The 23,538-nt window shown below is 48.7% G+C and overlaps 1 protein-coding gene and 1 pseudogene across 2 annotated transcripts in view; one reads left to right on the top strand and one right to left on the bottom strand.

Annotated features, from left to right (window-relative positions):
- Positions 1 to 23,538, bottom strand: part of LOC144162877 (uncharacterized) — a 124,227-nt gene that overhangs the window by 47,658 nt on the left and 53,031 nt on the right. The gene's annotated exons all lie outside the window — the stretch shown is intronic.
- LOC144161697 (hepatic sodium/bile acid cotransporter-like) lies at positions 1,111 to 21,751 on the top strand (annotated as a pseudogene).

Here is a 23,538-nt window from a genome sequence, read left to right as displayed (position 1 = left end):
CCTTGAACTGTGACATCTGTATTATCATTCCGTCGTTCCCTGTTCCTCTCCTGCCCCACCAGCACAATCATAGCCCCCTCTGACAACAGCCATTCTCTTCGCGCAGTGGAGTTATAACGTACTAGCAATCACACGTTTATTGCGTTATTGTTGTTAGCGAACGTCAATAATGTGTACAAATGCAAGAAACAGACCACCTAGTCTCTCCTGCACAAACAACGCTGGAAAACAAGGCAGATATCAAAAGTAAATAAAATTTGGGGAGGGAGGGAGCATGAAATCGGGGGCTAAATAAACAGATGCCAAATAATACTACGACTACTTACACTAAAACACTACCAAATTTTTTTCCAGAGTTATCTTGCCATCTGCTGCTTTTTTTATCGTTCAAATCAAGCGCCAAAAAACTTAACGTTTTGTGTTTGTAAACTTTACAAATCTAAGCTTATTTATGATAACGCGCACAATTAGTAATAAAACTTAAAGTTGCTGTTATATTCAGTAAAAGAGGCAATTATTCATTCAGTTGCCGTTTTAATTTGCTTACGCAACATTCTACGAACGGCCCATGCCCTGAGTACGGCGGCGCGGCCGGAACAGTTATTTTGAATCGCCCCGTGACCGGCGATTCAGCATCTAAAGGTCCAACGAGACGAAAGATCCAACTAGGTGAAAGGTCAAACAGTGGATATTCCGTCTCGTTGAATCTTTCGTCTCGTTGGACAGTCAGACTCGATTGGAGCTTTCGTCTCGTTGGAACTTTCGTCCCGTTGGACATTCAGGCTCGATTGGACCTTGTCGCCACTGTAACCACACTCAGAGTCATCCGCTGGCACGTATTCTTCTGCTATCTCACGGCAGTAAATGTTGGCCCGCAGTAAGGAACGAGGAGATATGCGAAGCCAGTGGAAAACTATCAGGTGGTGGGATGTCCGAGGTTCGTCTGTCGGATGTCCGTGGCACGCAAAAACCACGGCTCGTGGAGTGGTTGAGGGATGCGGCGTTAATTGTCCGGGCTTGCTGTGTAGGGCCTGGGTAAACGAGGAAGCAGGTCATAATTTTACCGCAGAGCAAGTCAAGATGTAGAGGACAACTATCCTGATGCAAAAGATGATTGCAGTCTGCGTCGATGCTCGTTTGCAGGTGAGAGGTTGAAACTGCCCACAAGGTACGACATAAAGCAGGAAAACACACGTCGTTTGATTCTGTTAATCCCTCGAACGCAACATACATGAAAAAAAAAGTAACGAGGGCATCTAAGCGATCACTGTGACATAGCGATTCCGAAAGCATCACCTTATGTCTTCCCATATCTTGATTGATTGATTGTAGGGTTTAACGCACCGACGCAACGCAGGCGATGAGGCACGCCGTAGTGGAGGGCTACGGATCAATTTCTGGAGATCTTTAACGTGCACCGAAATCTCGAGCACACGGGCGTTTTTGCTTTTCGCCTCCATCAGAAAAGCGGCCTCCGCGGCTGGGGATCGAACCCGGGACCTCGTGCTCAGGAGCTCAACGCATTCCCCCTGAGCAACCGCGGAGGGTTTCCAACATCTTCAGACGGGGTAGTTTAGTTGATGATGGTTTGATGTTTATGGCGCAAGGCCAACTGGGGCAAAGAGCGCCAAAACAATAGTCGTATATGAGAGGTGATACCTTAAACACTAAGTAAAATCAGCAAAAACAAAAGTAAAATCACAAAACGACAATGAGCATGGCTGGTGTATAGGGCCAGATTTCAAGATGCGTGATAGGAAATGAGGTTTAAAAACTTGACTTCTGACAAATACTCAAACACACGTTTCACGGAAACAATGGCTTCGTCACCTAGAAAAAACGATGGATGTAGGGGAATATGTTGTCTGTAGAGTTCTCTGAAGTGTTTGTGTCGTGTTGTGTGAAGTGCCTTGCATGTGATTAGTATGTGCACTACGGATAGGGCCTCTCCGCACCTGCTGCACTGGGGTCTAGAAGATCCCGTCAGCAAATACGAGTGCGTCGCATGGGTGTGCCCTATCCGCAGCCTACCCAAGGCGACTTCCGTGTGTCTGTTGTGCGAGTCAGATGTGTACCGTCCCAAGTGTGGCTTTATTACATGTAGTTTGTTGTCTGTCTGTTCGTCCCAGTGTGTTTGCCATGTTCTGCGCAGGTGTTGTCTTATGTGTGGCTTGAGGTCTGTGTAGGGTACCTTTGTAATGTCCACAGTGTTCCTCAGTGTAGCAGCACCGGCCCTCTCGTCTGCCAACTCGTTCCCAGCGATCCCTGCGTGTCCTGGGACCCAGCAGAGGACCAGCTGATGCTTCTTTGCATACACGGACATGATAGTGCTGAATACAAGATTAACTATGTAGTTTTTGGGGGCTTGTGCGATGACAGTGCGCGAACAACACTCAAAGAATCTGTATAGATGATGGAATTGGGAATTTGAGTTTCAAGAATGTGTCGTGCAATCGGTAAAATTCCATACGCTTCTGCTGAAAAAATTGATGTGTGCACGCTCATGGTTCTGGCTGCATTGAAATTAGGACCATGAGCAGCGCACGACACCATACTGGAGGTTTTAAAGCGTCACTATAAAATTCTGCACATGTGTATTTAAACTGCAAAGACAGAAAGTGCTGCAGTATTGCAGCTCGTGGTACACGATTTTTGTCAAGTCTCATAAAAGAAAGGTCGCACGACACCGGGCGAACTTGCCAAGGCGGTAAACTGTTAGAAAAGGATGACCTGTACACATCTAAAAACGAAGCACTGAGATCCGAGGCTCGCTCTCTCACTCTAAGTGAAAAGGGCAGAGGAACGGATGGGCGATTTGCAAAGAGTAGAGATGTTGATGTATCGTTAAAGACAGAATAAAAAAGATGATTATTCAGCGATGAAATTTTAAAAGCATATAGCAAGTCCATGTACGTTCGTTGGTTCTCAAGGCTTCACTTATCACACTCGACATACAGACTCTCGACAGGGCTAGTGCGAAAAGCACCAGACGCAAGCCGCAGCCCCAAGTGTAGCACTGGGTCAAGCATTCGCAACGCTGTTTTAGTCGCCGACCCATATACCACACTGCCATAGTCTAAACGAGACCCAACCAAAGCAGTATAGAGCCGTAGTAGGAGTTCTTTGTCGGAACCATACGATTGGTGGGAGAGAACCTTAAGTATATTCATTGTTTTTAGACATTTATGTTTAAGTTCCTTGATGTGTGGAATGAATATGAGTTTCTGGTCATACACAACACCTGAGAACTTGTGCTCCTTGTTCACAGGAAGCGACACGCCATTCAGAGTAATGTCTGGGTCCGGATGGACCCCGCGCTCCCTGGAGAACACAACGCAGGAGCTTTTTGCAGGATTCAATTTAAACCCATTCTTGTCTGCCCAGCCGGCAAGCTTCTTGACACCAAGCTGGACTTGACGTTCGCATATTGACATATTGCATGATTTAAAAGATATTTGCACGTCGTCTACATACATAGAATAAGAGAGTGTTGGTGGCAGTGCCTTTCCAAGAGAGTTCATCTTTACGATAAAGAGAGTGCAACTCAACACGCCACCTTGCGGCACGCCATTTTCTTGGACGTGAACCTTTGAAAGTGTACAACCAACTCTTACTCTGAACGTTCTCTCCGACAAATAACTAACAAGGGTGTTCAACATATTACCCGAAACACCGAATGACCTGAGGTCACTAAGGATCCCATAACGCCAAGCGGTGTCGTAGGCCTTCTCGAGGTCGAAAAAGACAGTTAAGCAATACTGATTATGCACGAAGGCATCCTTGATGTATGAGTCAAGTGCAACCAGTTGATCGTTTGTCGATCGCCCCACCCTAAAGACTGCCTTAGGGTGGGCAGGCTAAAAAAAAGTTAAAGGGGTAGTTTTCTTTAACTTTTTCGGCATATGTGCAGCGTCCTGAAGCTAAGCGAAAAGAAAGAGCAAGGCAGGTTGAAACAAAACCAAAGCTCCTTTCATAAGGGAAAGGTGGTGAACACGCGAAGCTTTCTTTTGTGAAACCGGAGTCAAGGCCAGAGTTAAAATAATCACGCCATATCCACGGAATGAATGATGATAAGTGGGGCGAAGCTCGAGAGGGGGAGATCATCGGTAACCGTAACTCTCCCGTGAAAGTTCGCCCATTACATCATTAAGAAAGACGTAAGACTGTGTGCGTACATTGTACAAATCAACTTTTATTTTGTTCTTTTATTTTGTTCTTGTTCGTTTGTTGTTGTTGTTGTAGGGTTCGTGAGGCTGCAAGCAAGCGCTCGTATCGGCAGGCAAACCCCGATGCAGTGAGAGCTCGCGAGGCGGCTGCAAAACGCATCAAGCGAGCTCAGCCCGAAGCTGCCGACGCGCGGTTTAAGCGCGACTTTCTAGACGACATGCTTCGGCCTCTCTTACGCGCACGGCGGGATCCTGTCGGCGAGCGCGCGCTGCCGCCGCCCTGCGCGCCCTCCGCTCCGCAGCCTTGTCAACAACCACCTCCTCCATCCGGTGACTCGTTGCGAAAGAGGAAGCGCCTCAACAGCGATTGCCTTTTATAGTGTCAGTCACGTGCGAGTGACGTCATCATGACGTCACTCACACCAGCGCCACCTGCGAGTGAGTCATCGAACTAGGCGGTCACGTAGCGCCACCTGCGAGTGAGTCATCGAACTAGTCGGTCACGTACCACGAGACACAAGGGATGGACAGACCCACGGCTTTAGGAGCTTCGCCCCTAAAATCGAAACTGCCAAAGTTTGAAGCCAACGTCCAGCCCTGCTTGCAGATGTAAATTTCATCACCATCGTCACTTTCCTGCTGCGCGTATTGCTCGGACGCATGACGCCATCATTGAGGATAGAAAGCGTCGCTTTAAGAGAATTATAGCAGAACGGAGAACCGGTCCCGCTACCGTACCCGGTACACCTGCGCATTCTGCCCATGCGCACAATCATTTTTTTTTTCTCAGTAGGACTTGATTGCTGGCTAGTTGGTTCATGATGTACGAAGGAATACGTTTGCGCAAAAGACGACGACGAAGGGAGGAGAGAACAAGACGAACGCAACTTCCAACTTTATTTTGTATCAGATAGCAACACGCATATATACCTCCCACCGGCGTCATCCTCTATCCTATCACCAGTTGCCCCAACCAATAAGGCGTAACAAGAATCACAAATGAAATACAGCAAATAAAACAATTCCATAAAAGGGCGTAACGGAACAGTACAGATACTACTTAGACTGTGTACGTCTTCCACAAAAAACACGTGTCGCGCTTCAAATCAAAGATGAACGAATAAAAGCAGAGCCAAAAGGGCATCAAACAACTAAGTATAAAATGATAACATGGTGACTCGGGTATAAGAATCGAAGTTAAGAACAACACAGCTCGCGTTTCCGAGACTTATGAGCAGCTAAAACGAATCAAACTTCAAACTTTGAATTTAAGTGCGACACGTGTTTTTTGTGGAAGACGCACACAGTCTACGTAGCATCTGTTATCTGGTGCATACTGTTCTTGTTACGCCCCTTTATTGAATTGTTTTGTTTGTTGTAGTTGATTTATGATTCTTGTTACGCACGCCTTATCGGGTGGTGCAACTGGTGATAGCAAAGAGGGTAACACCGGTGGGAGGTATATATGTGCGTTGCTATTTCATGCAAAATAAAGTTGGAAGTTTCGCTCGTCTAGTCCTCTCGTCTCTCTCGTGTTTTGTGCAAACTTATTCCTTCGTTAATTTTTTTCTCTCCTCTGCACACACACAGTAGCACCAGTCGCCTACCAGGTTCTGTAGCGGGGCTAGTTATCCGCTCCGATATAACTCTCTAATAGAGAGTTACATTACTCTTTATTACCGGTCGCCCCTATTACTCTCTCTCTCTCTCTCTCTCTAATAGCGAAAGAGTAATAGAGGCGACCGACGTCACGAGAGCGCGCACAGAGGCGACACAACTGGATGTGCGCACATGCAGGTCACAGGTGTGCTAATGAACCGGTACCATACCGGTACCGGTTCTCCGTTTCGCTATAACGCTCTATTACCGCGCGGCCACGATACTCAATGCCAATGCGCCCTCCGTAGGTGTGCACCGCCTTGGAAGGGGAGGCGGGGAGTCCGCAGCACTGCGCCGCGTTCGTGTACAAGGTGGCCGTGCTGCGAGCGAGGACGGTGTGGAACAAGTTGTTCCCGTTCCTGGTCAGCGTGCTGGTGGCCGTGAACTTCATTAGCATGGGCTGAAATCTGGAGCTCGAGGTGCTCGTCGCCGCCGCCAAGAAGCCACTGCCGCCGGCACTCGGCTTAGCCTGCCAGTTCCTCTTCATGCCGCTGGTACACACTAAACGGAAATACTCCGGATAGGGAGTAAATGGCTTGTCCTCTGGAGCACTCCCTTTACGGAGCTTTATTTACTCCGCTGTGAGGGAGTAATTCATAAACCCCCTAAGGAAGAGAGTTTTTAGGTATTTAGAGGAGTATTTTGTGACGCCATACTCAAGAGGCACGATATGGGCGTGCCTCTCAAACGAGAAACACCAAGTAGGGGAAACGAAATGACGGGTGGTTCGGCTGCGCCAATCACTAAGAGTTGTGTGAAGGCGGCATACATATCTGTTTATATCGGTCACAATTTTTGTGTGATCGGCCCTGAAAGCAATTGATTGATTAACTCATTGATTTTATGGTGCGTACCCCAGCACGCACTGTGGGCTGCAGCGTCAATGGCGGCTGCTGCCACAGCGTGCACAATCCTGTTTGAAAAGCGCTGTTCAATTGACCACGGCGAGTATGTGCTACTGCAAGAGCATGGTCGCTCGAATAACCGTGCAGTTGTGGTGGGTCAGTGGGTAAGGCGCCGTGCTGCTGAGCCAAAGGGCGCGTGCTCTATCGCAGCCACAGTGGCCTTATCAGGTACCGGAGAAAGCAGGAGCAGCCATGTGTCGACACGTGGTCGAAATTAATCCGGAGCTTTCTAATACGGCACGCCTCGCCGTCCAGACGTAGTTTCGGCTCGTGAAACCCGCCAAATATATTTCTTAAACTTTTTACAATTACAGCAGCAACTGCCGGGTATGCGCCGGAGCTTAGGCCCAACATTTCACGTTGATGTCCCAAGCCGTGAACCGATATACCTTCAGCTTCACGTCAAATGAGCACAGTGCTTTTAAGTGCAGAGCACTTTAGGCGCTCGCCTTGTCGTCCCAGCTCGCTCGCTGGATCCAAGCATATCGCCACGGCGTTACGGTGTAGCCCGTCACGGTCCCTTCGCCGCGGCGTAAAGCCCGTTCTACATGGAGCGAATATCGCCTGCGAATTCGCAGTTGCGGCGCCGCCCTTGCGGCAAAACGATTTATTTTCCTATTGTCACTGCTGCGATATATTGCCAAATGCTAAGCGGCGTTCACAAGAAAAGTTCGACTCTTCCAAACATTTGGAAATTCGCCACAGCAACGAGAATAGATCGTTTTGGTGCACGAGCTGGGCCGCAGCTGCGAATTCACAAGCGAAATTCGCCCCATGTAGAACGGGCTTAACCCAGAGGCTTCGAAAGCCAAGCGGCTATGCCAGGATATACGTAGCATGAGCTAAGGTTCAGCTAGTTATTCTTAGCTTTCCTGGTTGTCTAGGACTATGTAATTATAATGCTTACTGCTGCTTATCATCCAATCCATATCAATCCAATCCAAGCCAATCCCATCCAGTCATTTGCAATCCAATTCAATCCAATCCTCGCGCTTGCGCAGCGCGGCACTCCAGGAGCTACGCAAAACTGGTCAACCTCGGCAAGTGTAGCAATCAAATCCAATCCAAGTAACGCTGTTCGCTTTTTTTTTTCCTTTATTTAGTAACGCTGTTGTTCTCGGCGTACTCCAGAGGCTTCAAAAGCCAAGCGGTGTATATAATCATAAGCGTTCGAAACTCGTGAAACGCTGGCGCTTGTCGTACATCTTCCCGTTGTTTAGCGCAAAGAAAACTATAGGTACATTCGAGGAAAAATATACGTAATTAACCGGGAGCGCCCGCGTTCCTTTAATTAAGGACGCCCGTTGGGTTGGGTTTTACGATAGTAAGCGAAAAAAAGTGGCAGTGCACAACGCCGGCACGTGCGCGAGGAAAAGCAAGCACAAGAAAAACAGAATTGCCGCTGGCGAAGTTTCAGGCGGGGGGCGCGCGAGCGATGCGAAGGCGGGAAATTTGGATTGCATGGGGTGGTAGCAGTAATCGGATAACGGCGGTACATCCCATTATGGCGAATCACTGCTCTCTACTTCCGACAGCTTTCACATTGAGTGAAACGGCTTTAATTTTTTTCCAATGGTCACCGGTTGGCGACGTTCGACAATATTAGCTGTACCCGCCGCGGTGGCTCAGTGGCTAACGTGTTGCGCTGCTGAGAACGAGGTCGCGGGTTTGATTCCCGGCCTTGGCGGCCGCATTTCTGATGGAGGCGAAAAGTAAAAACTTTCGTGTAAACGAGATTTTGGCGCACGTTAAAGATCCCCAGATGGCCAAAATTAATCCGGAGCCTCCAATACGGTGCGCCTCATCGCCTTCGTTGCGTCGGCGCGTTAAACGAAACCCTACAATATTAGCCGTAACGCTTTACGTTTACGCTTAACGTGAGACACCCTCGAAGTTGAGCCTTCCGGCGTGCCAAGCCATGTCATACTCATTGCACGTCGAGATGCGGGTTCACCAGTTGGCGACGTTACAGCTCAAAGCGCGACTTTAGGCTCAGCCTCGAGCCGTCGAATAGCCGCGTTACTGCCTCCCTCTGCTGCGCATCAAGTTCTGAACTGGAAAATACGGGACGCTGCACGGACGAGGAGTCATGAACGAGGCTTCGAGGCGTCCACGCGAAATCTGCCGAAGCGGACTAATAGGGCTTTCACACTAAACTGGGCTCCTCAGCTTCATAGTATTCACTCTTGAAAAAAAGGTTGTGGCATTCTCTAACGGAACACTAACAAGTTAGTGGTCCCAGTATACACTATGTACTTTGTAACTGGACGTAGTAGATGCAGCACTAGTCAGGGTTACTAACTGAAGCAGGTAGTAAGCCCCACTACGTTCAGTAGTAAAGTCCTAGCCATAACACCCTGCTGAGCTGCATGCGTTTACTAACGTGTCTTGCATTACCTAGCCGTAAGCAAAACCTTAATCTAGTGCATACTACTTCCTACACCCAGTTAATTTCCTATCCATTCAGTTGCTAGTAGCAGAGCCTATTTACCGTACCGCGGGGTAGTAAGGTTCGTAAGGAGTTAGTCAATACCGCTGTTACTACCTTTTTACGACATGTTTTTATTAAGAGTGTTGGCCTCTCTACCTGCGCTACGATGCCTAATGGTATCACGTTATGGACAGACACATCTCGGTTACTAACACATACGCAGGGGGCCGGCAGGTTCGGTCATAACGAGCACTTGTTGAGCCAGTGACCTTGCACCATCTTTGTTGTGGCCTTTTGCTGTAGTCTATATGCCAGCTACGTCGCATGCGATCGCACTTGGTAAGGCATGCAGCTCAGTACTTGACGAACATTCCATCCCATCTTTCCCAGGGCAAATATAACGAACCTTATAGCGATAGCGAAGCTTAACTTAACACTGTAAATGCTAATGGAAGTTGCGTGTCCGTACGTCCCTATCCGACGTGGCCCCGTCAGTCACGTAACATGCGCCAACACAGAGACCATCTTAAGGCCACCTTGTTATATCGTTGAAACGTTGGGAACCTAATAGGAAGGCCTTAACTGTAGATTCCCACAACGCGAGGGTATACATATAGAGTGAACGTGAATGAAGACATCGTGTTTGGGAAAAATGGCGACAGTAGCTTCCAACAGGAAAATGTCCTCCTGTACCGAACCCGCTTCCTTGGCTTCGGTATCTCCTCAGCCCATCATCTGTTTGAATTTCCTTATTCCGACTAGTGGTCACAAGCGGTATCCAGGGTTCTGTTTTGTAATTCGTCGTCCTCCGCAGGCCTCGTACGGCATCGGCGCGCTGGTGCTGCAGAACCCGTTGATGAGGTTCGCCGTGTTCGTGATGGGCTGCTGCCCCAGTGGCAACGTCAGCAACCTGTGGACGCTCCTGTTCAACGGCGACGTCCCGCTTAGCATCACAATGACCTTCCTGAGCACACTGGCAAGCATAGGTGCGTGTCGCCCCTCCATGCAGGGGCACGCCGCAGGGCAGAGAACCGCGCCCCTACTATTCTAGCAGGGGCGATCTAAATTCAAGCCGTTTGACTCAAAGCCCGTGTTATGGCCGGTATTCAATGGCGTGGAATGCATGCAGGCAACCATGCGAGTGCGCCGCCATATCTGTGGCCAAGCGTCTGTTGCTAGGCGACGTTGTGCGCTCGGCCCCCTGATCAGACACCACTCTTCTCCTCCATGCAACCGTGTGAGTGCGCCGTCACTCGTTACGTCGGGCTCCGCGGGATGGCGGTACTTGTCCATGTCCGTGGCGCATTGGCCATGTCTGTGGCCGTTTCCAGTGTTGCCAAACGAAGAAATTGACCGCTAAACATTTCAACGAATACCATCTTGAATGCCATTTGAATCGTTTGACTGAAATGCGAAGTTGGGCTGCTCCACAGGGTTTTGAAATGCCATTCGACTCAAACGACATTCGAGCCAAATGAGCATCCAGAGAGACATTTGGGGCTCTCGAATGCCATTTCTAGAACCCTGGAGCACGGAGTCTTCAGTATAAATATTCCGTACTTGTAACAGACAAAATATTTTTAGTTGTGGAACGCTGTTCACTGTTCACTCACTTAAATCGGATATCTAGATGCAATATTTATATATTCTCAGCACCAGTGCGAGCAAGCGACAAACCAGTGTGGCCAGAACACAGAAAACAGGCACCCAAAAGTATAAAAAAACCTTGATTACGATTAAAAATTAAGAATAACTGTGTCAAAGCTTCGGTTATTTTTAATTTGATACCACTTTACTGCCAAAGACGGCTTCTAAATTTGTTCTATTATTGTGTAAAAAATGGCAACATCTCCACTCCGTGGATGATGGCGAGGGAGGTTCCCGTTTGAACCCATTCCCATTTCACCCTTCCCGCTTGTTTCGTCCCGTTTCAACCCGGCGCAAAACGACCTTCCCGTTTCGCCCTTTCCCACTTGGCCCATTCCCGTTTGAACCCGTTCCCATTACAACATTCCCGTTTGTTCCTTCCCATTTCAACCCGGGGCGAAAGAACCTTCCCGTTTCGTATTTTCGTATTTAGCCCGTTCCCAGAATAACGTACCCAGTTTATGAAACGTCATAAAAAACATTTTCATATTGTTTTTTCTTTATTTCCGTTTGTTCACAGCCGCTGCGATAGCATGCTCAGTACATCCAGAGTCCTTGACTGCTTTTCAAACCTGGGCTTCCCTTTTTGAATCTAGAGACGACGACATTTGGTTACGATTCGTCATACCAATTAACAATTCTATTAAATTAACAAAGCCTAACAAACAAATTAATTAACAAATTAATAAACGAATCTTTTAAATTAACAAAAAAAAAGATAAAATCAAAAAGCCCACAAAAGCACCGCGGAAGCACAAAGAAAAAATCGCAAAAACACCCTTACTTTGAAAGCAACCGTATTTGGCGGAATAACACATTTAATCGTTATAATAGCGCAAGTGTACATCAATGTCGAAAAGAGAGATGAAAACTATAAAAGGTAAAAAGATGTATAAAAATAAAGTAACCCTATGTATCTGGATACATGTGCCACATCTGGCTATAAAAAATCGCAGTCATGAGAAGCGGCGAAAATAATAAACTTAGCTTTGCGTTTTATTGATTCTGTTTATTCCCGTCACTCTAGCGTACTCAATTTGCATAATAGGGCAAACCATCAGAAACTTGAGGAGCGTAGGGTCGTCTCTAGCCAAAATTTTCTTTACTACAGAAACTTAAAATTGTCGCGGGAATACTACCTCCAAGGGCCTTTCAGACGTTAAGCGAGAAGTCATCATAGTCAGACTATTAGGCAGGCAATCAGCTGATTTACTATTCGATAGTTCTTTGTTTTCTCGTGCAATTTCTTGCTGGAATAAGTTAACTGAACGAACAGTGAGCTCGGTATCGTTAGAAGAATTTTCCCCACGTATAGTAAATATGTGTCCTGGTTGAATCGTCGTATTTTAAAATTGCAATACATTACGAATGCATATCCTTGTTCGCACCCCTTTGCGTCCATTACATATTTGTCTTTTACTTATTTGTGTGGGGCGTTTTTAAACTACGCCAACCAATACTGATGTGTTTTTATGTTTACTCCTGCATGAGCCCGACCAGGCCGTAAAGTATCGGTAAATAAATAAAAATAGCTGCCCATTACTCACGCAGGAAAGGCATTGGTAGCCAATTCTCAGATTTTAGGGGCGAAGCTCCTAAAGCCATGGGTTTGTCCATCCCTTGTGTCTCGTGGCACGTGACCGCCGCATGCTTTCGGAGATGTCGCAAAGTGGGCCGCGTTGCACGCGCAAGAACCGGCTGCAACCGGCAGCGTAAACTCGGCACCGGGAGCGCGAGCTTGTCTGTGTTCGCCAACGGAGGCTCGAGCGCACGTGCACTGCGAGGGGGAGATCACGCAAGAGATCACGCCACGAACGCAGGCAGTCGTTCTCGGAGATCGTTGCGAGACGCAAGGACTTCGCTCATTTCCTCTCGTCTTGTTCTGGCACAAGTTCGCCCTAAATAAAAGTTCTTTCTTTACCGTTGTGTCCCATCCTACGTGACAAATTGTGGTGGAGGTGCGGGGTAGTCCTCGATGGCGCGGGGTCTTTCACCAGGTCTGGGCCTGGGAGCATTGACTCCGAAAATAAAAGTTGAATTTTACAATGTACGCACACAGTCTTACGTGTTTCTTAATGATGTAATGGGCGAGCTTTCACGGGAGAGTTACGGTTACCGATGATCTCCCCCTCTCGAGCTTCGCCCCACTTATCATCATTCATTCCGTGGATATGGCGTGATTTTTTTGCACATGTTTTTGCCTTTTTTAAAGTATCTCCTACGAACATCTTTGATCTGTAGATCTCTCGAACCCGAAGACAAAGCTACGCTCTAAACAATGGGCATAAGAGAGACTGATAAATAAATTTCAGCCGCACGTATGAACACCAACTGCAGAAAAATCTAATGCGTGCATTACTCAAGATATTGGGTATCTTTATAGTACACTTTCGCCGCTACAAATTTTGTGTCAAGACGGCAGTATCGGCATGAGGCATTCGGAAACCTTCATCGGCAGGAAATATCGGTCGATTCCGGAAAATTTGGTGCATACAAGTTTTTAGTACATGACCTGTTGCTTGTAAGCACATTTTGGGGAACAGTTTCGAAGACGTTAACGCATATTTTCAGAAATTCAAATGGGTTGCAGCAATGCGGGTTTAAATGACAAGGGCGCTTTGGGAGCGAGTTGTAACGGGAAGGGCATTTTGGGAACGGGCTGAAACAGGAAGCGCCCAAACGGGAAGGTCGTTTCGGGAACGGGCGCACACGGGACGGGTCAAGCGGGAAGGGCGTTTCGGGAATGGGTTCAAACGGGAAGGGGTCAAACGGGAATGGGTTCTTTCGGGCTACACCCGATGGCGAGGGTGCGGAGCACGGGTACCCGAAATGACATCTAAGTTGCACCCCGAGTGACATCCGATTTGCGCCCCGACCATCGTTCGATTTGAGCCGTGAGTTGCACCTTGATTATTCCCTAAATGAAACTGTAACTCACGGCTGGAATCGAATTTCGTTTGATGGTGGTGTGCGCACGGATGGACGAGAATGAACATTGGGAGGTCCTAAGGTACACCGCACCGTTACAGGCGAGGGAGTAAGCCGTTTGACTCTCGGGTACTAACTCATGGTCGTAACCCATTGTGTAAGACGACTGACACTATCTCTGTCTGGTCTACCATGACGCAGGCTCGAACCTTGCCGGTGCCTGCGTGATTTGTTTGCGATTGTAAATGCTATGCGCATGCATGCGGACGGTCTTTGTGCGGTCCTAAGTATACTCCGCACCTAAAAACTGAACTCAACACCGGCGGCGCCCCGCTGCACGGCGAATGATTGTTAAAGGGACCCTGCAAAACTTACCATCGACTACTCGGAATGTATTTTGGGGTAAAGTCTATTGTCCAAGCAATCCCCTCCCTCACGAAATATGAAAATCCGTTCACTATCACCGAAACTACGCGCGATGAGAAATCGCGCATAATTGTTACCTCTCAACTCGACCGCGAACAACGCGACGAAAGCTGCGCGCTCTCTCCAGTAGAGGGGACGCGGCTCGCAGCATTTTCTTCGGTGGTCTTCGATATAGCCCAGGCCGGGTAGTTTTCTCCTTTTGTCCGCAACGTAGAGGGGTTTAATTGCGGTCTGGTACCACAAAAAAGCAGGCATGGCTGCCTGCTCGCAAGCGCGCGCTCAGGCTGGTAGGGCGTTTTTTAAGCAATAAACGTTTGTTCTCGAGTGGTCTCGTTGAAAGGGGAGTGTTGAGTCCGTCACTCATACTCTGCGCCAAAACTGCACGTACAGGTTCAGGCATAGAATAGGTTTGTACACAGCGCCGACCACGGCGCATCGTCGCCGCGAAGTTGACCAGCGACAGCCAATAGGACGGCATGGCCCAAATGACGTCGTTTAGGGCATGCCAGGGGTGCATAATGAGGATAACTGAAGAAAGCGCGGTTGGTTTTTCCGCGTCTTTCACAGCGATTTGCGCGCTTACCGCTTCACGTGCACGTGTAATATTAGGCTCAGGTATTCCTGGCAGTGTAATCTAAACGTCGCGCAGGTTTACTTGCACGGCACAAAGAGAGTTGCAGGGTCCCTTTAAAGCTTCGAAGTTTCATCGAGATTGTAGTGGAGCACGGCGGAGACTGAATGTCATTCGCAGTCACTCATTTCAGTCGAATGACATTCTGTTCGAATGACATTTGGACGCCAGGGTAGCACGAGTATTAGATGTGGGGAGCTTTGAGCGCTCGTCACGTTTTTGCAAGAAAGGAGTGCAGCTGATGTATTTTTTATCGCCCTATAAAACATGCAGTCACCGATTGGCGGACGGGTGAAGTTTTTTGCTCTCTACTCTGCCCGTAGGCACAATACACGCGGTTAGCGCATGATCGGCCACATCGACGCTAGCATGCAGCGCTGACAGAAGGCGATGCACTTTTCGCGGCTGTAGGGGCTGTCCGCAAAGAATGGCTACGCGTTAAAAATGTTTAGTGAAGTCCATGCGCGAATCTCGCATCTCTTCTGTATAGAACCGCTCTGGCTGCAGGTGCAAAATAAGAGCAGGGAATACGCTATTATCACGTTCGGCTGAACAGCCCGCGATGCAGTCACCGATCACTACAGTGCCTCAATGTGTTCTTCGTGTCCCGTAATCTATAGACGCGCTGGATCGCCGTTGAACAGCGATCTAGCTGGCGCGCTAGCAACTCGTGGAAGTAAAAGCGCAAAAGGAAAACGTTACAGGGGATATATGAAACGGGAGAAAGACATGTAAGATCGGAAGCTAAACGGTGCACGAGGTCGCGGGTTAGATTCCCGGCCGCGGCGGCCGCTTTTCTGGTGGAGGCGAAAAGCAAAAACGAACGTGTGCACGAGATTTCGGCACGCGTTAAAGATCCGTTAAAGGTGGTAAAAATTAATCCGCAGCCCTCAACTACGGCGCGCCTCATCGCCTGCGTTGCGTCGGTGCGTTAAACCTTACAAAATCAATCAGCCCTCCACTACAGCGCGCCTCATCGCCTGCGTTGCGTCGGCGCGTTAAACCCAGCAATCAATCAATCAGAAAACTAATCGGTGGAATCCGGGAGGTAAATTCGAACGATACCATAAAGAGCGAAAGAAGGGCGGGCAACCTAACAAAAAAAAACGGAAATGGGTGCTAATAAATAAGGGCAAGCAGCCTGCCGACTGGAAAAATAGAGCGTTTTAGCTGATCGTTCCTGACGGTCCCCTCCGCTCCTTGCGCCCAATCAGCGCGACCGGAGCTTCAGAAGCAGAAGCGCGTTTAGCTAAGCAATAACCGTGTCTCCCTCGACTGGGAATCATTCGCGTCAATGCTCGTTCCCTTTTACTGCTCGTTCCGTTCCCAAACCAAAACTTCATCCAAACGAAATATAAGAATTGATATTTTAGATAACATGTCTATTGCCTTGTTTCCCCTATTTTACATAATTTAGTCGGTGACACGGTACAATGCTACTAAATACATTCAGAAGAAGCCGTTCAACTTCCGATCATGCAAAACAAGGCTGTCTTTCCCGGAGCTGCATAAAAGAAGCCCTGCGCATCGGTCGACGTTTTTCGCTTGAGTTTTAAACGTCGTTGACATGTGTGACATCTTTGCCTACATGGAAGTGCTTTCGACGTTCAGTCGCTTATATTTCAATTGAAGAAACAGACTGCGCTGTTGTGGGCTCGCTTTGCTGGGGGAAGCCATCTTGGAAGTTCGCGTGGGGGCGCAAGCTGCCGCCCCGCCCTGGTACGGTAACGCCGCTTGCGCCGAATCGCGCCACGCACGCACACTGACGGTCCCGCTTTCTATCGTAGCGCAGCGGACCATAAAAAGCGGTCAGCTAAAACTAGTAGACGGGACGTGAGTGGGGGTAATTGGCTGAGTAGTTCGGTGGAGCTAGGTGATCATTTGAGTATCATTGGCGTAGTCACAGTAATTAATCGTTGTAATCGGTGTAGCTATGTATTGTTCGCAAAAACACTGTTTCTAATATTGAATTGAAACAAGGTTTATTAGATCCTGGTGAATGTCATACAACACAATATACAGAAAGAGGTCCCAAAGTAAACACTGTAGAGGGACCTCTTGTCAGTAAACGCGAGAAGTGATATAAAAAGGTACAGAAAATGCAGTCGCGCGTACAGTAGATAATGTGAAAAATACGACAAACAAGGCCCATAAAATAGTATACGTTTGTGTGACAGAAATATTTTCGAAGACAGAATACATAATTACACAGTGCAACAGATTTAAAGGTTGGTCATGAAGGACATAGGCGTAATAATGAATTTTCTAAGAAATCACAGCAAAAAACAGACCACAAGAATTAGCGGGATAAAAATGTCCTGAGTGAGTGTTTGAATAAAGAAATAGGCGACAGATCTTTAAGTTCAAGAGGGAGGCTGTTCCAGTTCTTTATAGCAGCGAATTCTACCGTTTGTTTTCCATAGTTTGTCCGCACTCTTGGAAGCAGATAGTTGTGTTGAAGTGAGAACCGTGTGAATGAATATCGCGGTCGAAGTTCAAAACTTGCGTGAACCGGAACGCTAGTAGATGGATGCTTGCAACACCAAAATTTGTGCAGTTACCGTAGACCGCCGTACCAGTTGACGGTGCACTAAAAAAATACACCGACGCAACGGCCTTAATTCGATCGTATTCCAAGACCAGCGCTTGCGATGTAAGCTCAGCTACGCGGATAATTGCGGGACGCTCGAAGCGTGCATATTGCACAAGCCGGGCCCCATGGGCGCACCCCGCCTTCGCTTATTTTTTGTGTCATTCTAGAAGAATGGAATAACTAATAAACTTGTTGGTAGGCTCAGTCAGAGTAGAAGATATCAAACTGACCGTGTTTTCAATAAGGATGCGTACACTTGATCCAAGAGAACTTGCTGCACTAAAGATGCTGGTCTTTTAGAAAAAAATTAAGGAAGCTCACACCAACCCGTAAGACTGAAGGTAGCGAAGCTGTACTCAACCTTCTCGACCATCACGAATGTTTAAGTCCATGATTGCAGCCGATCTGCTGCTTCTTCGCTGCCGCAACGACCTTTTTACTGCATCATTGTTGCTATTATCACTTCCTTCGTTTTTCGGAAGTGATAAGCATTGGACATCACCTTGGAGGGGCGTACGCTATGATGTGCTTTCCTCGTTCCGAGCAAGTGTTGCCACGATTACAGCGAACGCTGGAGTTTTTTTGCCAATTTCGGCCAATCTCCCTAAGTGGGCATGCTTGGCTTGACAAACGTGCGCCGGGGACGCTGGGCGGTAGCTGCGAGGCACGCGCACACGATCACTCGGCTTTTTTTTTTTTTTACCGGCTTTTGGTTTTACCAGCTTAACCATCATCGCGACCCGCCGCGGTGGCTCAGTGGCTAAGGCGTTGCGCTGCTGAGCACGAGGTCGCGGGTTCGATTCCCGGCCGCGGCGGCCGCTTTTCTGATGGAGGCGAAAAGCAAAAACACGCCCGTGTGTACGACATTTCGGCGCACGTTAAAGATCCCCAGGTGGTCAAAATTAATCCGGAGCCCTCCACTACGGCGCGCCTCATCGCCTGCGTTGCGTCGGCGCGTTAAACCCCCCAATCAATCAATCAATCAATCAATCAATCAATCAATCAATCAATCAATCAATCAATCAATCAATCAATCAATCAATCAATCAATCAATCAATCAATCAATCAATCAATCAATCATTTACCGTCATCGCGAGGCCCGCGCGCACGTGCGCGCGGTCCGCATTTTCTTGGTAGTTTTAACTAACTGCGGAGAGGAAGAATTACAATGCACTTCACAGCTTCGCTGTTGAAAGTTCCAATCACTGTTGCTTGAACGCAATCCGTTTGCGCGAAAACCCACAACTCTACCACTAGGCCACTGAGACCGCACAACGGAACATGTTTTGAAGTTGCTCAAAAGAGTAAAAAGACTGTTCCAAGCGAGCCAATAGATGGCGCTAAGGGCAGCAGGGGGGCACACCCACCACTGGGCAGTGGCCGAACTTCAAAAGGACCGGGCACTAACTTCATGAAAATCATGGGAGGCTGACCTCGCCATCACGACTTACAGATCCGAAAATACCAGAATAAAGGGCGAAGACTGGAGCGAGCCCTGGACAGACGGCCTCACCTGTGATTATCTAATCTTCCCCTCACGCTCCACTTTCCCCCACCTTTTCTTCAATAACGTTTGTTCAGTCAGTCAGCAGGCGGACGGGTGTGGTCAATCAGGCGACCAGTACTCCTCCTTGACCATGGTGCGCCGCGTTGACACCACATGCAGGCATGATACCGCTCTGGCTGTTCCTGCTGGGCAACCGCATGTCCCCCGAGACGAGGCGCTACCGCATCCCGTACGCGGGCATCGTGCTCTCCTTGGTGGGCATCATGGCGCCTCTGGCGGTCGGCATGGCCCTCAAGAAGAAGAAGCCCGACTGGGCCACGCGGCTGGCCAAGCACCTCAAGACCATCACCATCATGGTGCTCTGTCTGCTGATCATCTTCACCGCGGCCGTAAACTAGTGAGCGCTCTTTTCACAGCGGAGCTGGTATATAGACGGTATTCACTGAAAAGTTCAGCTGTCAATTTATTCGCTTGGCAACGCTGGAAACAACCACGGACATGGCCGAAGCGCCACTGTCATGGCGCGGCTTGTGCCACTGCGCCCGCACGCCGCACAAAAAAAAAAAAAAAAAAACACCGGCGTGGGTCGTCTGCTCCGTTTCAACTCGATTCTGAACGCTGGTGTCAACAAAGATGTTATTAGTCGCACCCATATTGGAGTCGAGGCATTACTTGGCGTCCGGTGGGGTAGAGTGTGGAACGTCAAACACACATCATGTGCTTAGCACAGACAAGTACGGCCATCCCGCGGAGCCCGACGTTACCAGTGACGGCGCACTCACATGGTTGCCTGCATGCGTGCTTCGCCAGTGAATACAACCTATAAAAAGCTGGGCTTGGCGACAGCCTCTTCTGGTAACGGGCCACGCTCCCTCTGAGCAGGTTTTTTTTTTCGCCGTGCAAAAACCATTTCCCAGTATTGACAAAAACGACACAAGATGGAAGAAAGGTCGTAGGGCTTTCTTATTTAGATATAATACCCGTGGACACGGCCGTTTCAAAGGCATTCCGAACGCTTTTGAACCAATTCCTTATCCAGTGCCCCATTGTAAATACATAGGGCTCACTTGTGCGTGAGACCATTGAAAGTGTCCGTGTAGCACAGGCATGTGACGGCTTATACTGAGCCCGAAAAATTGTGTTCCCAGCAATGCATTAGTGTTTTGCGACGAAGCAGACTTCATGAAGATCGGTGTAAGCTTGATCCTTGTAAACTGGCTTTTCCACATTGCCTGTTGTGCAGTGAAGCGTGACATTTTACCTAGGGAGTATTACGCAAAAAAATCAGCCCTGTAAAAACAAGGACGGCGAACAATCAGGACGGTCCTGTCCATCCACTGTCCTTCCTGTTCGTTCGCCGTCCTTGTATTTACAGGGCTAAATATTTTTTTGTGTAATAATGAAGAAACTCGCCCACAACAATACGTTTTATTGGAAAAAGTATGATTATGGAAAACGTTTCTAACTCTTGTGTTACACAAGTATCCCAAAACAAATTACACGAAAATTAGCGGCTAAGGCGACCCCACCAGTACGCCGAGTTTCATTTACTAGTCGCAATTAGTTGGTTCACAGTAGAGCTGTAGACCTTTCAGAATTACCGTAGAATTGTATACTGAGAGGGTATGGTTACAAAAAACGGCTGTGACTGTGGTTTCATCGAAACTACTCGGAAACAAGTTGTATGAAAATTAGCCGCCAAAACGGCTCTAACATTACCAACAAGCAATAATCCGAAGCTAAACGGAATCTTCGTAAAGACAACCAACACGTCCGCTGTTTCAGCAGATTTCACCCTCGGTGGGAATGGGTCAAAATTGTTTTGCAATACGGCCACTGGAAGTATAGAACTGTTTTTTTTATAGAAAAGCGTGTTGACAGACTTCGCCCTGCACTGCTTGCACTCGCATTCGCTAACGACACCAAGAAAACTAACCAGAGTATATATGACCCTCTTCTTCGCCAGTTACATCTTCATGCTGTTGACTTGGCGGACGCTCGCTTGTGTCGCGCTCATCTCCTGGAGCGCCTACCTCTTCGGTGGCCTGGCAGCGCTCGTGGGCCGGCTTGAGCGGAAGCAGATCATCGCCGTGGCCATCGAGGTGGCCTTCCAGAACAGCGCCATCGCCGTCATCATCATCTACACGGCCCTTCCGCTGCCGGACGCCGACATCATGATCTCTCCGGTCGCGGGCCAGGCCATCCTGAAAGGGGTGCCTCTTAACCTGCTGTACTCTGCCCTCTTCGTACGCAGGCGCCTGGGCGCCCTTACGGGAGCTACCGACGACACATCGGCAGCGAAACCGCTTCCGGTACCGGCACCTGCGGAAGACGCTAGGACTAGTGGCGCAACCGATAGCCCCAAAGCACCGGTGTCTCCCCCGTCCAGCCAACCGCTTGAACAACAGAAGGCGCCCAGTCAGGAAGGCCTAAGCCCCGACGGGGTTGCGGAGCTTGAAGAGGTGATGTCTGGCCCGCCCGGATCTGTGCACGTGCTCTGGGACACGCTCACGGCATTCCAGGGCGAGCAGCTCGACTTCGCGGGCATTGCGCGTTCGGGGCCAGTGTCTGTGCAGCGGGTGCCAGAATCGCACGGTGCGGACGCGAATCGCGAGGAAGCTGCGGCGAAGTCAACGGCACCTGCGACGGAAGCCGCGAAGCTCGACGAAACCGCCGGACGGCCCGAAACGACGAAATCCCCTCCGTTGGCGGTGCATCCGCCTGCGTCCGCAAACGACCCGCCTTGTTGAAGGCGCACTTTCCTGCTGGAAGAACTGCGCTGTATCGACAGCGGGGGAAAACAGCGCCTTTTCGTTGCTTTATAAGCCAAATCGCCCCTCTACTTTTTTTTACAACCGGATACAAACACCCTGACACATCCCCCTTTAAAATACGTTGTCTATATACACTAAAAAATCACGTATCGCTACTTCCACGTTGTTATTCACCCGTTCAATTTGCATTGACGTATTTTGCAACAATTCAATAAATCGAAGTACTAGACTGGCTTTTAGTACCGCTCGACCATTGGAGGGAAGTCATTGCTTCCCTTTGCAGCTGCATGACTCCACGGGAAGACGGGTGCCGTGAACCGACGCAGCTACCACGCTATAAATTGGACAAGCATTTGGGTGTGCACGGGAAATCTTAGAGCGCCTCTCTACGCTGATATTTCGGACTCATTTGAGCGGTGTGCTATGAACTCTGCTCCAAAAACGGTTTGATGGGAATTTATAACGCTAAGGATGTGTAGAAGAGGTTGTATGGACGTGTTGCTGTGTGCAGCCTCCCAAATTTTTAATAATATAGCGGGAGCGACGACCTATGGGCATGTCGGCGCATTATCTCGGTGTTCACTGACCAAATAGGCGAGGGTACGAGCACGCGCACGGAACTATATGTTGTGGGAGAGACGTCTGTTCCGCTTTTCTTCTCAGGGCAACACACCCCTGTTTATCTTATCTTGCAAGGCCGTTTCGCTACCGCCAAAGGTAGCTAAGCAGCGTGGGGCACAAAGTCATCCAGATGCAGTGGCAGGGGTGAGGTCCTATATCAAGTAACTCTGACAGAGATAGCCCTACGCGCGTGCGCGTACTCTCGACTATTTCGCTGCTGGACACCGTGATAAGGCGCTGACATGCCGGTCGGTCGTCGCTGCTGCTATATTATTGAAAATTTGGGAGGCTGTACCTTTTTTGAAAAGGTTGACGCGCGCAATAGCACAATTCCAGGTGTTTGTGGGATAGAAACTCTTATGATGTACAAAAGGAATAATATTGGTCGTAGGCTGTTGTCACTGTTATTGCGCCGGACGGGGCGCGAACAAGCGCAGCACGCGGGGAACTGCGCGGGATCTATACAGTTCTCTCGCAAAAAAAAAAAAAAAAGTTCAAACACACTTCGTCAAAAAACAATTAAAGATCACCCGCTGTTGGAATCATTTCTGTCCCCAAAAAAAACATAAAAAGGGGAGCACATTTGGCAGCATTGAGCCTCGGGGAAGGTCAGTTTCGCGAGGCCTGCGAAGACACCGCAGTTCTTTCGTCGCTGCATGGCATCATTATCTAAAGATTTGGCGCGGACACCCTGCTAACAGGAACACAACTGCCCGTGTGAACAAAAATAATAAAATTCGGGATTTGAACTGTGAAATCTTGCGCTGAAACCGAATTCTTTCACGCTAGCCCGCATGTTTCGATGGTTTCCGCGGTAGCTTTTTTTTTTTTCTCTCTTTTCTCTCACAAGTGCAGGGTAGTTCAGTCGGCACAGGGCATATTGGCTGTGCCGGCATTCACCTAGCACTCACCATTGCCTTTTCTGTACCTATTTCCTAGCTCCCAGCTTTGTCACAACGCCTCGCGTTGCCTTTGTTTACATTTTTTCGGACGACTATAGGCGCGTCTCTGCGGGTCACAAAGAACTTCCCAACCCCTTTTGCCGCATGTTTTAAATGTTTGAAGAAACGGACGACACGAAACACATTGAATGCGCGCCGTCTTCTCACAGGCAACCGGGAGATAATCCGCCGGCTGTGCCCACTCGATTGCTGAGTGTGACGTCACTTCCGGCTGTCCCTAATGGTCACCCTTTTTTTTTCCAGTTTCGGTTTTGAAAAGAGCGTTTTTGATCTTCGTCTACGCTGCA

This window comes from Haemaphysalis longicornis, unplaced genomic scaffold (genome assembly GCF_048455015.1).
Source record: "Haemaphysalis longicornis isolate Haplotype H1 unplaced genomic scaffold, Haemaphysalis longicornis Haplotype H1 scaffold_12, whole genome shotgun sequence".
Taxonomy (NCBI): domain Eukaryota; kingdom Metazoa; phylum Arthropoda; class Arachnida; order Ixodida; family Ixodidae; genus Haemaphysalis; species Haemaphysalis longicornis.
The sequence above is the reverse complement of the archived record's forward strand: the minus strand, read 5'-3'. Positions and strand labels throughout refer to the sequence as shown.